This window comes from Adiantum capillus-veneris, chromosome 12 (genome assembly GCF_014529385.1).
Source record: "Adiantum capillus-veneris isolate H3 chromosome 12, ASM1452938v2, whole genome shotgun sequence".
Taxonomy (NCBI): Eukaryota; Viridiplantae; Streptophyta; class Polypodiopsida; order Polypodiales; family Pteridaceae; genus Adiantum; species Adiantum capillus-veneris.
In genome coordinates, this window is record NC_140942.1 from 148,514,488 (window position 1) to 148,524,526 (window position 10,039).

Below are 10,039 nucleotides of genomic sequence, written 5' to 3' on the forward strand. Positions count from 1 at the left end.
AAATTAAATATCAATCTTGGTAGTACCTAATTTGTCTTTTTGTGAAGAATATAATGCAATTTTCATATTTCAAATATGACAAGATTTGTAAAATCTCTCCAAGATTACGATTTTTTTTTCTTGAGTGCCTCTAAATTGGCTCCTCTATCCTATGTAAGGACATGCTATCTTATATGTAATTTTAGTGACCAAGTGTTGTACCCACACTAAATATTGTACGATTGCACATAGAACCTCCTAGATCATAAGTATAATTTTTATTTTGTGTAATAAACTTCAATAGCTTCACAAACACCACAAAAAAGACATGCATTCACTTCTTTACCTTAACTCTCCGTAGTAAGATTTTCTCTCACATCATCGAGTTCTTGCAAGCTCCAAACTCTACAATTGCGCATGCAAGCACCTTATTGGGGTAATAAAAGTGAGCCTTAGCTTGTTATGAGGCAGAAGCGGACAATCACATGATAGCGTGACCAGCTATCGGTTGCAATAGACGGTAGGATGCCAGTGAAGTGACTACTCCGAGCATGCCCACGTGGGTGGTACAAAACGATAGAAGCACTTGATAGTAAATTTTTTTAATTAAAAAAAACTCCCTTTGTGTTTTTTTCGCTTTTTTATCTAAGAGGCGGTTCTTACCATTGTGCATGCACACATTCAAATACAAACTCTCAAAGAATAAAAAGGGATTAAAGGACTCTAACGATGGTAACATCAAGCATTAATGCATTAATTGAAAGCTGGAAAAAAATCAAGAGATTTCAATAATAGGAGCACCAAAGCTTATCAGATTTTAGCGCTTGAAAGCTCTATAGATTGGCTTTTAAGAGCACTATTTGCACACCGATTACTTAAATTTCTCAATCTAATTGAATGACCAAATTATTCAAAATGGAGTGCTCAAAAGCTCGTTTAAAAGCTCTCGCAATGGGCTATGGCTTGGCATGTGTGCAAAGTTAAAGCTCGTGCACCTTATGCAAGCATTAAAATGCAATCAAGCAAGTCCAATAAAAAAAAACGCACACAACTTAATACTGGACTTAGCCTAAAGAGTTCTAGTACAACTTAGTGCTTAGAGAGAGAGAGAGCACCAAGTTTAGAATAGAGATCTAACCATTGTAATTAGGAGGTGTTAACTACATGTTGTTTCTGATACCACTTGTAAGTGCTATGGTGAATAGACCAATGTGCCATTATCATTGTGTGAGCACCATAGCAATAGAGAGTGTGTAGACTAGATAGAGTGTAATCAATACAAATTACAATGAAATGAAACTTACTTGTGTTTAGGGATTTCTATGTAGGAGGTAGTATCCATGCACATAGGAGTGCATAATAGTATGCTTAGCTTTAGGGATTGGTCATACATAGAGTGTAAGCTAAAGGTTTACCCCAACACACCTTCAACTTTGATACTAATAACTGATGGATCTTTGACAAAGCAAGTGCACAAGGTAACGACTACAGGAGTGAGAGGTGAGAGCAACATTTGAGTGTGAGTGGAGCTCACACTCAAATGAGAGCAACATTTGAGTGCGAGTGGAGCTCTTGCATCACCAAACCTTGCAACTACTTATTATTCTTGATGATAATGAATTTATGGGTTAAAAAGGTTTATGTGAGTGATGGGGCCTTTATCCCAACAAGAGCATTTAACTATCTAGATTGATAAGAACCTTTAGCTCATAAGATAAGACTGTTAGGTTCAACTCCACTTGGAAACTGTTAAAACGGACACAAAATATTGATAGCCCTCTAATCTAATCAATTACCATTGTTGACAAGAATCTTTAAATAAGCTCTACCATTCCATTGAGAAAACCCCTCTTTCGCGTCTCTCCCTCCCTCCCTCTCTCTCTCTCTCTCTCTCTCTCTCTCTCTCATAAATGGGAGCTAGAAAAAATGTACAGGAGACCTATGGGGATGCTCAATGGGCCTAACTCAAAAAGGAAGTGCAAGTTGGACTAGTATACTATGAGTGTTAGATATATATAACAATGGCATACGAGAAGATTGCAATATAAACCACTGAGGAGGTGCATAATTCCATGTGATGTGTCCCCAATCCAAACTAAAGAATGTTGAAGACCATGTCCATAACTAACAAAAAGAAGATCTAAATCGCTCCACTGCCCACCGATGCATCCAACTAGCTATGAGAGTAGGCAATAATTTTGGCATGAGATCTATCAAGGTAGCAGATGTCAGGAAGGTTGTGAGCACAATGAACCTTCCACACAATCCATAATTCATACAACAAATCATGGTAGAAAGTGCATCTTGGGGATGTGGCGGGGGTGGTGAGGGATGACAACAAGTGGGCAGAGAGAGAGAGAGAGAGAGAGAGAGAGAGAGAGAGAGAATGTGACGTGCGTTGTAGGGAGATCTATAAAGGTCCACACACACATACATATACACACATGCAAACATATATATGTACACACACTTAGGTACATACAGACATATATATATACTTACATTCAAACATAGATACATAGAGACATTCAAAAACGAGAATAGAGAAATGAGAGAGATATAATGTGAGTATTTCTTTATGTGCTCATGAGTGACCTTGAGAAAATTTATAGGATTGGCCAGTCGAAACTATTGGTAAAAGCGACCACCCATTGTAGACGAAACTCGTCAACTAAAAAGTAATAAAAAATTGAATGTACATCAAACTTTGGAGACTCTTATCCTTTAAGGCTTGTTTTACAAAGCAGAAAAATTGAAAGGGAATTGCTAAACTCTAGAGAAAATGACCATTTACAAACTAAAATAAGTCTTGCTGAACAAAAAGATGAAAACTAAGTCCCTTCATTGATTTTCTTTTCATCTTTTTTGTTCAAAAAGACTTTGGTTAGCTGGTGAATGGTCTTTTCCTTTAGGTCCAGGCTCACTTTTCAACTTTTCGTTTTAAAATGCCAATGTGACTTTCTTCTTATCTTTTTAATTTTGTTAAATTGTCAAATTTTAAATCTTTTTTTTATTTTATATGTGTGCACAAATGTGTACACACACACACACATATATATATATATATATATATATAGAGAGAGAGAGAGAGAGACCCCATGAACCTGTCACTACAATAGGGATAAAAGGATGATCTTCTAAAGATTAGCATGAAAGCAAGGTGAAGGTTTAAATAACAAAGTGAAAATTCACTATGGCTTACATAAGGCTATTGACAAAAGATTTCTAATAAAAGGCATCTTTGAGAAAAATAGAAAGCGACACTATTATTTTAAAACTATAGAGTCACAATACAATATTATGTGTTTTTGAAAAAAAGTGTAACAATGAACTATTTACATTACAATATATTCCAAAAGCATAAAAAATAATGTTTGACATAAAACTCAATGCCTCTCTTTAAATAAAAGGTACACCAATGTTAACATCCTCTCACAAAAGCCTAAAAATAATAATTTAAAATTGTCATTAGCTTGCCATGTGGCATTAATAAACAAGCTTTTTTTAATGGTTCACATTTGCACCCAAAAATCCACCCTTCACAAAGCACTCCTTATGTAATCCAAAAAGAAAATCAAGTCATGTACTTATTTATGTCAGCTGCAGTGAAGGGAATCATTGACAAACTAAAATCTAAAGAAAATTTCAATTGCTCAAATGAAACAGGGTGAAGATTAAGTAGGCATGTTGAATCATACTAGCCTCTCCTAAATTCTCTCTTAACTTATAGTTCTATCATTCATAATTTGAGAGTTCTACATCTAATCAAAAGTAAAAGAAATAAAATGCTCTTTGTAAATTTAAAAAAATTATAAATTTACAAAAAATATCTTAAAAATTAAATTTAATATTTTAAAAAGTTATAAAAGAAAGTGTGCTTATCAACCTTTCACCAAGCAAAACCAAATAAAATTCAACACACTCAATGTACCTTGGAACACTCTTTCAAAGTAAGGACCCACACTTCCAAAAAGACATGATTTTTGGCATTGTAAAAGAAGCCTTAGAGAAGTGTTAAGTTAAGCACACTTTCAGTGTTAGAGAAGTGTTAAGTTAAACACACTTTCAATGTTTTGAGTGCTGATGATTGAGAGTTACTTTAAATGTTATTTTGGTTTTAAAGTATTAAAAAATATTTTTTTTTTGACGTGTCATTTCACTTCTTCACATGGCTTGATTTCTCTTGCATTCTATTATTTTAAAATGCTAAAGTAAAGCTTCACTTTGCATAATTCTAGTAAGTTCTATACATATATACATGCACATTCACACATACACATACATATATATATATATACACACACTCACACAATATAAATAAATAAATATACAATATATGTTAATGAGTTTTTATTATTATATATATAGATTTATTTATTTATTTATACATATATAATAATTTGTTTTATATATATATATATATATATATATATATATATATATATATATATATATATGAGCAAACCATGGTAAAGAGAAGAAAAACCTCTGCAATGATATCACGTCTTACTTCAATTATCCTACAAATTTCAAAAAATTTGTTAGCATTTTTGGTTTGCTTCTTTGCTAAGAGAACAATCGGTTTCTTTTTTTTTTTTGGGCAAAACTCACAATTGTGAGCGAATTATATTGATCATCTCAAAAAATTACAAGAACTTGCCATGCTCGTGCCGAGCCATGACACCATCCAGAGACCAAATTTACATCAACTAGCTGGGGAGCCACCCCTAACGACCTGTCCCCATGCCCTTGATACACCAGATTCATTATCATGTTCTTCACTAATCTTCTGGTTTCATGATTTTCCCCTTACCTAAGCATTCCGCTGACAACAAGGCACAAGTAACCCTAGACCAATTATCCGAGTTTTGCTTGCGCTCAAGCGTCCATATTAGCACTCTGCTTTCTTGTATAATTTCTGCGAAGCTTGCCACCTCAGGAACTCCTTCGAACACACGGTGGTTCCTTGTTTGCCATACATTATGTAAAAAGCAAAACCTGATAATTTGAGTGCAAATGAGGATGGCAGGGCTACCCAAGTTCTTACCTCCAAGGAGTAAATCAGTTTTGAAAAAACCAATTTTCCATGTTCTTTGGACCCACTTGCAAATTTTTCCCATAAGGCCTCTGATAGTTGGACATTCCATAAAAAGGTGGGTTAGATCCTCACTAGCCACCCTGCACCCCAGGCATCGATCTGTCCCTATCCCTCTCTCCTGAATCTTCACCCTCGTCGGAAGAGCACCCCTAATCACTTTCCATAGAAATATCTTAATGTGATACGGAACCTTTGGCGCCCAGATGTTCTCCATTACTTGCTCCCACCTTTCCTCCAATCATTGCTTTTTCCATATCTTGTTAAGGGGGCTAGACCAATTCTTCTTTACCATCATTGTATGGTAAATGCCTTTAGAATAGGGTTTCCATAAGAGGTTGCTTCCGGGCCATTTCCAGGCATTCTAGTCAAACTCAGAGTCACAGATTGGCATCACTGCACTATCAAGCTCTTTCATCACTTTGTTGACTAGCAAAACCCCCAAGCTATTAAGTTGGAATTGGGTTACCAGAAGTTCAGTGGTTTTCCAGCTCTTGCTGTTACTGTCCCAGAAGTACCCTAGTCGGTTCAGACCCTTATTATTCAATTTCCCGGATGCTTCTATCCATAGGGATTTTGCGGCAGATTTACAACTTTGGAAAGCCAGGGGACCAATGCACAATGGAGTTCTTGAAGTATCTGGTTTCTTCCCCCCACTTTAGGACTCCCGCTGCTCCGTTACATTTCCTTACCAATTCCCCCCCCCCCCCCCCCCCCCCCCCCCCCCCCAAGACTTAGTGTAGCCCACGTCGGGGCTAAAAGTTTTTCATGAAACTCTATCGCTCTCCACTTTCCTCCTTTCGAACCAAGTTTAGCTGCTTCTAGCATATCTCTAATCATGATAGCCCACCAAGCCTGGTCTTGTTTAGCCAAGGAGACTACAAATTTGGCACAACAAGCTTCTGCATGGGCCATAGGGTTCAGAATTCCGAGGCCTCCTTGATTCATTGGCCGAGCGGTTGACTCCCAACAGGCCCATTGCCATGGCTTGGAGGACTTTGTGTTATTTTTCCATAGAAATATTTTTACCGGTTTTAAGAACTCTTTCCACTGACATTTAGCCATCTTGAGAAGCGGGCTAGTGAAGGCAATATACGGGAGCATAAAGGCATTAATCACTTTTATCCGGCTTTGGAATGGGAGAAGAACATACTCCCACGTACTCATTTCTGTTCTGAGTTTTTCTAGGACCCACTGACATCTTTGTTCGTGGGTTACGTCCACCCCCAAGGGGGGCCCCAGATGTCTAAAAATATTCCCTTTTGTAACAATCTCCACCGACCAGTCGGAAGGGTCAAATGAGTCATTTTCGACAGGGAGATCAGCCTTGACTTCTCTATATTGCACTGGGACCCCGAAGCTATAGAGAACATTTGTACAATCTCCAGAGCTTTCCTTACGACCTGGGGACGTGCCCTCAAGAAGAGGAGAGAATCATCTGTAAACATTTTTGCAAGTAGTTGGTTGTTTCCTAGGAGAGCCAGGCCTTGCAACTCCCCACACTCAGCACTAGCTTCGAGCGTCGTGATTAAAGGATGTGAACCTATGGCGAAAAGCAGGGGGGCGAGAGGGCATCCCTACTTAATAGACCTTTTGACCTCAAAAGAGCCCACTATTCTATAGTTGAATAGGAGCTCTGATTGGCTACCAGTCCCTAGTGCATGAATAAGACGACTAAGGCGAGGGCCAAAGCCCAGAGCTTCCATGACTTCTTCTATATATGTCCATGTTATTCTATCATAAACCTTATCCAGGTCAAGCTGCAACAAAATGCACTCTTGCTTTGTGAAAGTTACGTATTCAATACCTACCATTGCTGCCAAGATGTTATCGTATATGGACCTTCCTTTGATGAACCCATGTTGATGGGGAGATATGATCTTGTTAAGTAAGGGGGCTAGTATGAGGGCTACTGCCTTGGCAACAATTTTGTAGGTCACCGTCATCATCATTATGGGGCACCAATGTTTTAGTTGAGAACAACAAAACTGTTTGGGGATGGGTTTGATAAGACCTCTCTTTACACTTATCTCCAACGACCCTTCGACTATGGCTTTGTTGGCCAAACTTGTGATAGGGGCCTTTAGATCATCCCAAAATTCTCTAAAGAATTCCATCGTCATCCCATCTCAACTAGGGGACTTCTCCTTGCCAAGGGCTTGCAACGCTAGTGAGCATTCGTCTTCGGAAAATGGCCCTTCCAAGATTTTAGCTTCTGATTGGGGCATCTTCTTCTCGACACTCTGAAGCAAGGTCCTTCTGGATTCATCTACTTCCCGGGACTGGATTTCTGGTCGTCCAATGATTTTGCTAAGATAGTTCAACATCAGACCGGCCATCTCATCTTGGTTATGAAGTGCTATCTCTTTCTCATCATAAAGCGAGTGGACGTGACCGCGACTCTTCTTGATTTTCAAAGCCCTAAAAAAATGAGCTTGATTAGAGGCTTCTGGTTGTAAGGAAGTTTCCCTGGAGAGAATCCTTGCCTTTCTGATATCTTCCAATTGCTCGTTAGCCAGGCAAGCTTTGGCTTCTAGCCATTGCTTGTGCTCTTCCTCAGTAGCAAGCCCATTGGCTTTTGTGGAGGTAAGCCGTTGTACCTCACTTGTCAGATGAAGAAGGTGCGCCTCCCTAGATTTTTTAAACAGGGGCCCGAGGTTTTGATTACTTTCTGAAACTTCGAGCAAATAGGTCCCACGCATTGTGCTTGTTGAGATCGACATCTTTTTTGAGCTTACGCAGTGCTTTCTTGGTTAAATTCCTGAAAAGAGGATCTTTGAATAGGTGTGTCCTTGTAACTAGTAGTTTTTTCCTACCTCCTGGGGTCTGGTCCTCCTCTTTATTCTTCTTAAAATGTATGTGCAAGGGTATGTGATCTGAAAGGCTTTTTGTTGGGACTACCTTCATCTCTAGCATCGACAGTATCCAGTCAGCTTGGTGTGAGCAGTAACATCTTTCCAGCCTGGAGGTAGTGTGGGCATACTGGAGACTTGTGTAGGTGAAACCTGGCATGTTGTTCCATGGGCCAACTTGCCATAAGTTGATCATCGCCCACTTTTCGCACAAACTTTGCCATTTAGTCCTTTCGGATCCGGCCAACATACCAGAGGATCCTATTTTGTCCTTGCTCTTTTCCACCATATTGAAGTTGCCAACTAACAACCACTCTCCTTCTATAGGAGTATCTCTAAGATGCATCCATACTTTAGCTCTATCTTTTGCATTGCAAGGGCCGTACATATTCACAATGGTGAAGGGATGTCCTTCCCATCTGATTCTAATTCCCAGGATTCTATCGGAGGGGTGGTTCAGAACCAGCTTCGGCTCCAATTCCCTTTCCACATTACTGAGGACACCACTGAAACCGTTACTTCCTTCTCCATAGAAAATAAGTTTCTTTCCTAGAGCCTGCTTTCTCTTGCTATGAGCATCCAAGTGATGTTCCTGGATGGCCCAGCAGTTGACTGCCTTTTCCTTTTTTATCTCCTCCCAGAAAAGGGTACTCTTCTTTCGGGTCTTCACTCCCTTTACATTCCAAGATTGTATAGTGAGAGACTCCATCATTAAAGAGGTCTCATTGGGATAGAAGAACGAATTCTTCAACATCCAAATCGTGCGCACATTCCCTCTCCTTGGTCTCTGGAGAGTCCGGGGGTTTCAGGTGGGGGGATTTCTTTTCTTGCAATACTGCAAATGGATTGTGAAGTGGGATAGTGCACCCCCCTCCTTGCAAGGGGGTGGAGGATGGAGCAGATCCTTTCCCCTCTAGTGTTCTCATGACTTCGAGCACTTTGGAGTCTCTTTCCACTGCCTTCACCCTTTTGGCTCTTTTCAGACCAGGGACTTGAACAGATGTCGCCGTTGTGACTGTCATGAATTTCAGGGGAGTAGCGGGAGTAATGATTACCTTATCCTTGCATGAGCCTTCTGGGATCCATTGCATGGGAATTGATTTCTCCACAACCTTTTCCTGCATCTTTATATCCATTTTGTTGCATACCATAGCTTCTTTATCCTTCCCTGCACTTGCCCCTTCGTTACTGCTTCCTTGCTTCTCCAACCCTTCCATCGGGGCTTTCCTTTTCACAGGGGACCTGTGGTGCCGGAGCTGTAGTACCATTATCCGTCTTGGGGCAATCCTTGGCGAAGTGTCCAAAGTTGTTGCATTTAAAACATGCTCCAAAGTATGTCCCAAAGTTTAGCGAAATAGTAACCAGCCCAGCTCCAACATTGATTACCATGCTCTTAGGTGGCGTTTTCGAAACATCCCAGCCTATACAAACCCTATTGATGTTCTGCCAAACCCTCTCTTGCTAGGAATAAATAGGGGGGTGCCCAACTGACTGGCAAGCATCCTAAGATTGTCCCACAGCCAGCTAGGCAGACCCACAAACTCAACCTAGACAGGATTGAACCCTTGAAGAGAACTGAGTCGAACACTGGCTCCCAAGGCACCACACAAACCGTAGTCCTATTAAATACAAGGGGGCCTTTGTGAAGGATCGTTACCACATCGGAGGCCTCTTCGAATCTCACTGAGCAAAAACCTTTAGCTAGGTAGAAAGTACTTTCAATTGCTCCTCCATGACCAAGAACTTGCGGGCCCTGAAGCCATTGAATCATCTCCAACCTGTTTGGGATTCTTCCACTGAACCCAAATACAAGCGTTAGCTTAGCTTGCCTAGCTAACTGTTTTTTGATAAGTGTTGGTGGAATCGCCACATTAATAGCCTCGGCAACCTCCACCTGCTGTGGCAAAGACTTTTTTAAAGCAGCAAAGGCCCAATCTGCCAACCCGTCTTCTACCAGCCTACTGTCAACTGCTTGGGAACAAGTTCTTTTATTGTTGTTAGGGCCAGACTCAATAATTTTGTTGACTTCCTTGAGCTATTGCTCGAGTCTAGCTCTTGCATTCTGCAGTTTCTCACTAGTTGCTTCTGATGCACCTTTTCCATCGTCCTTAGA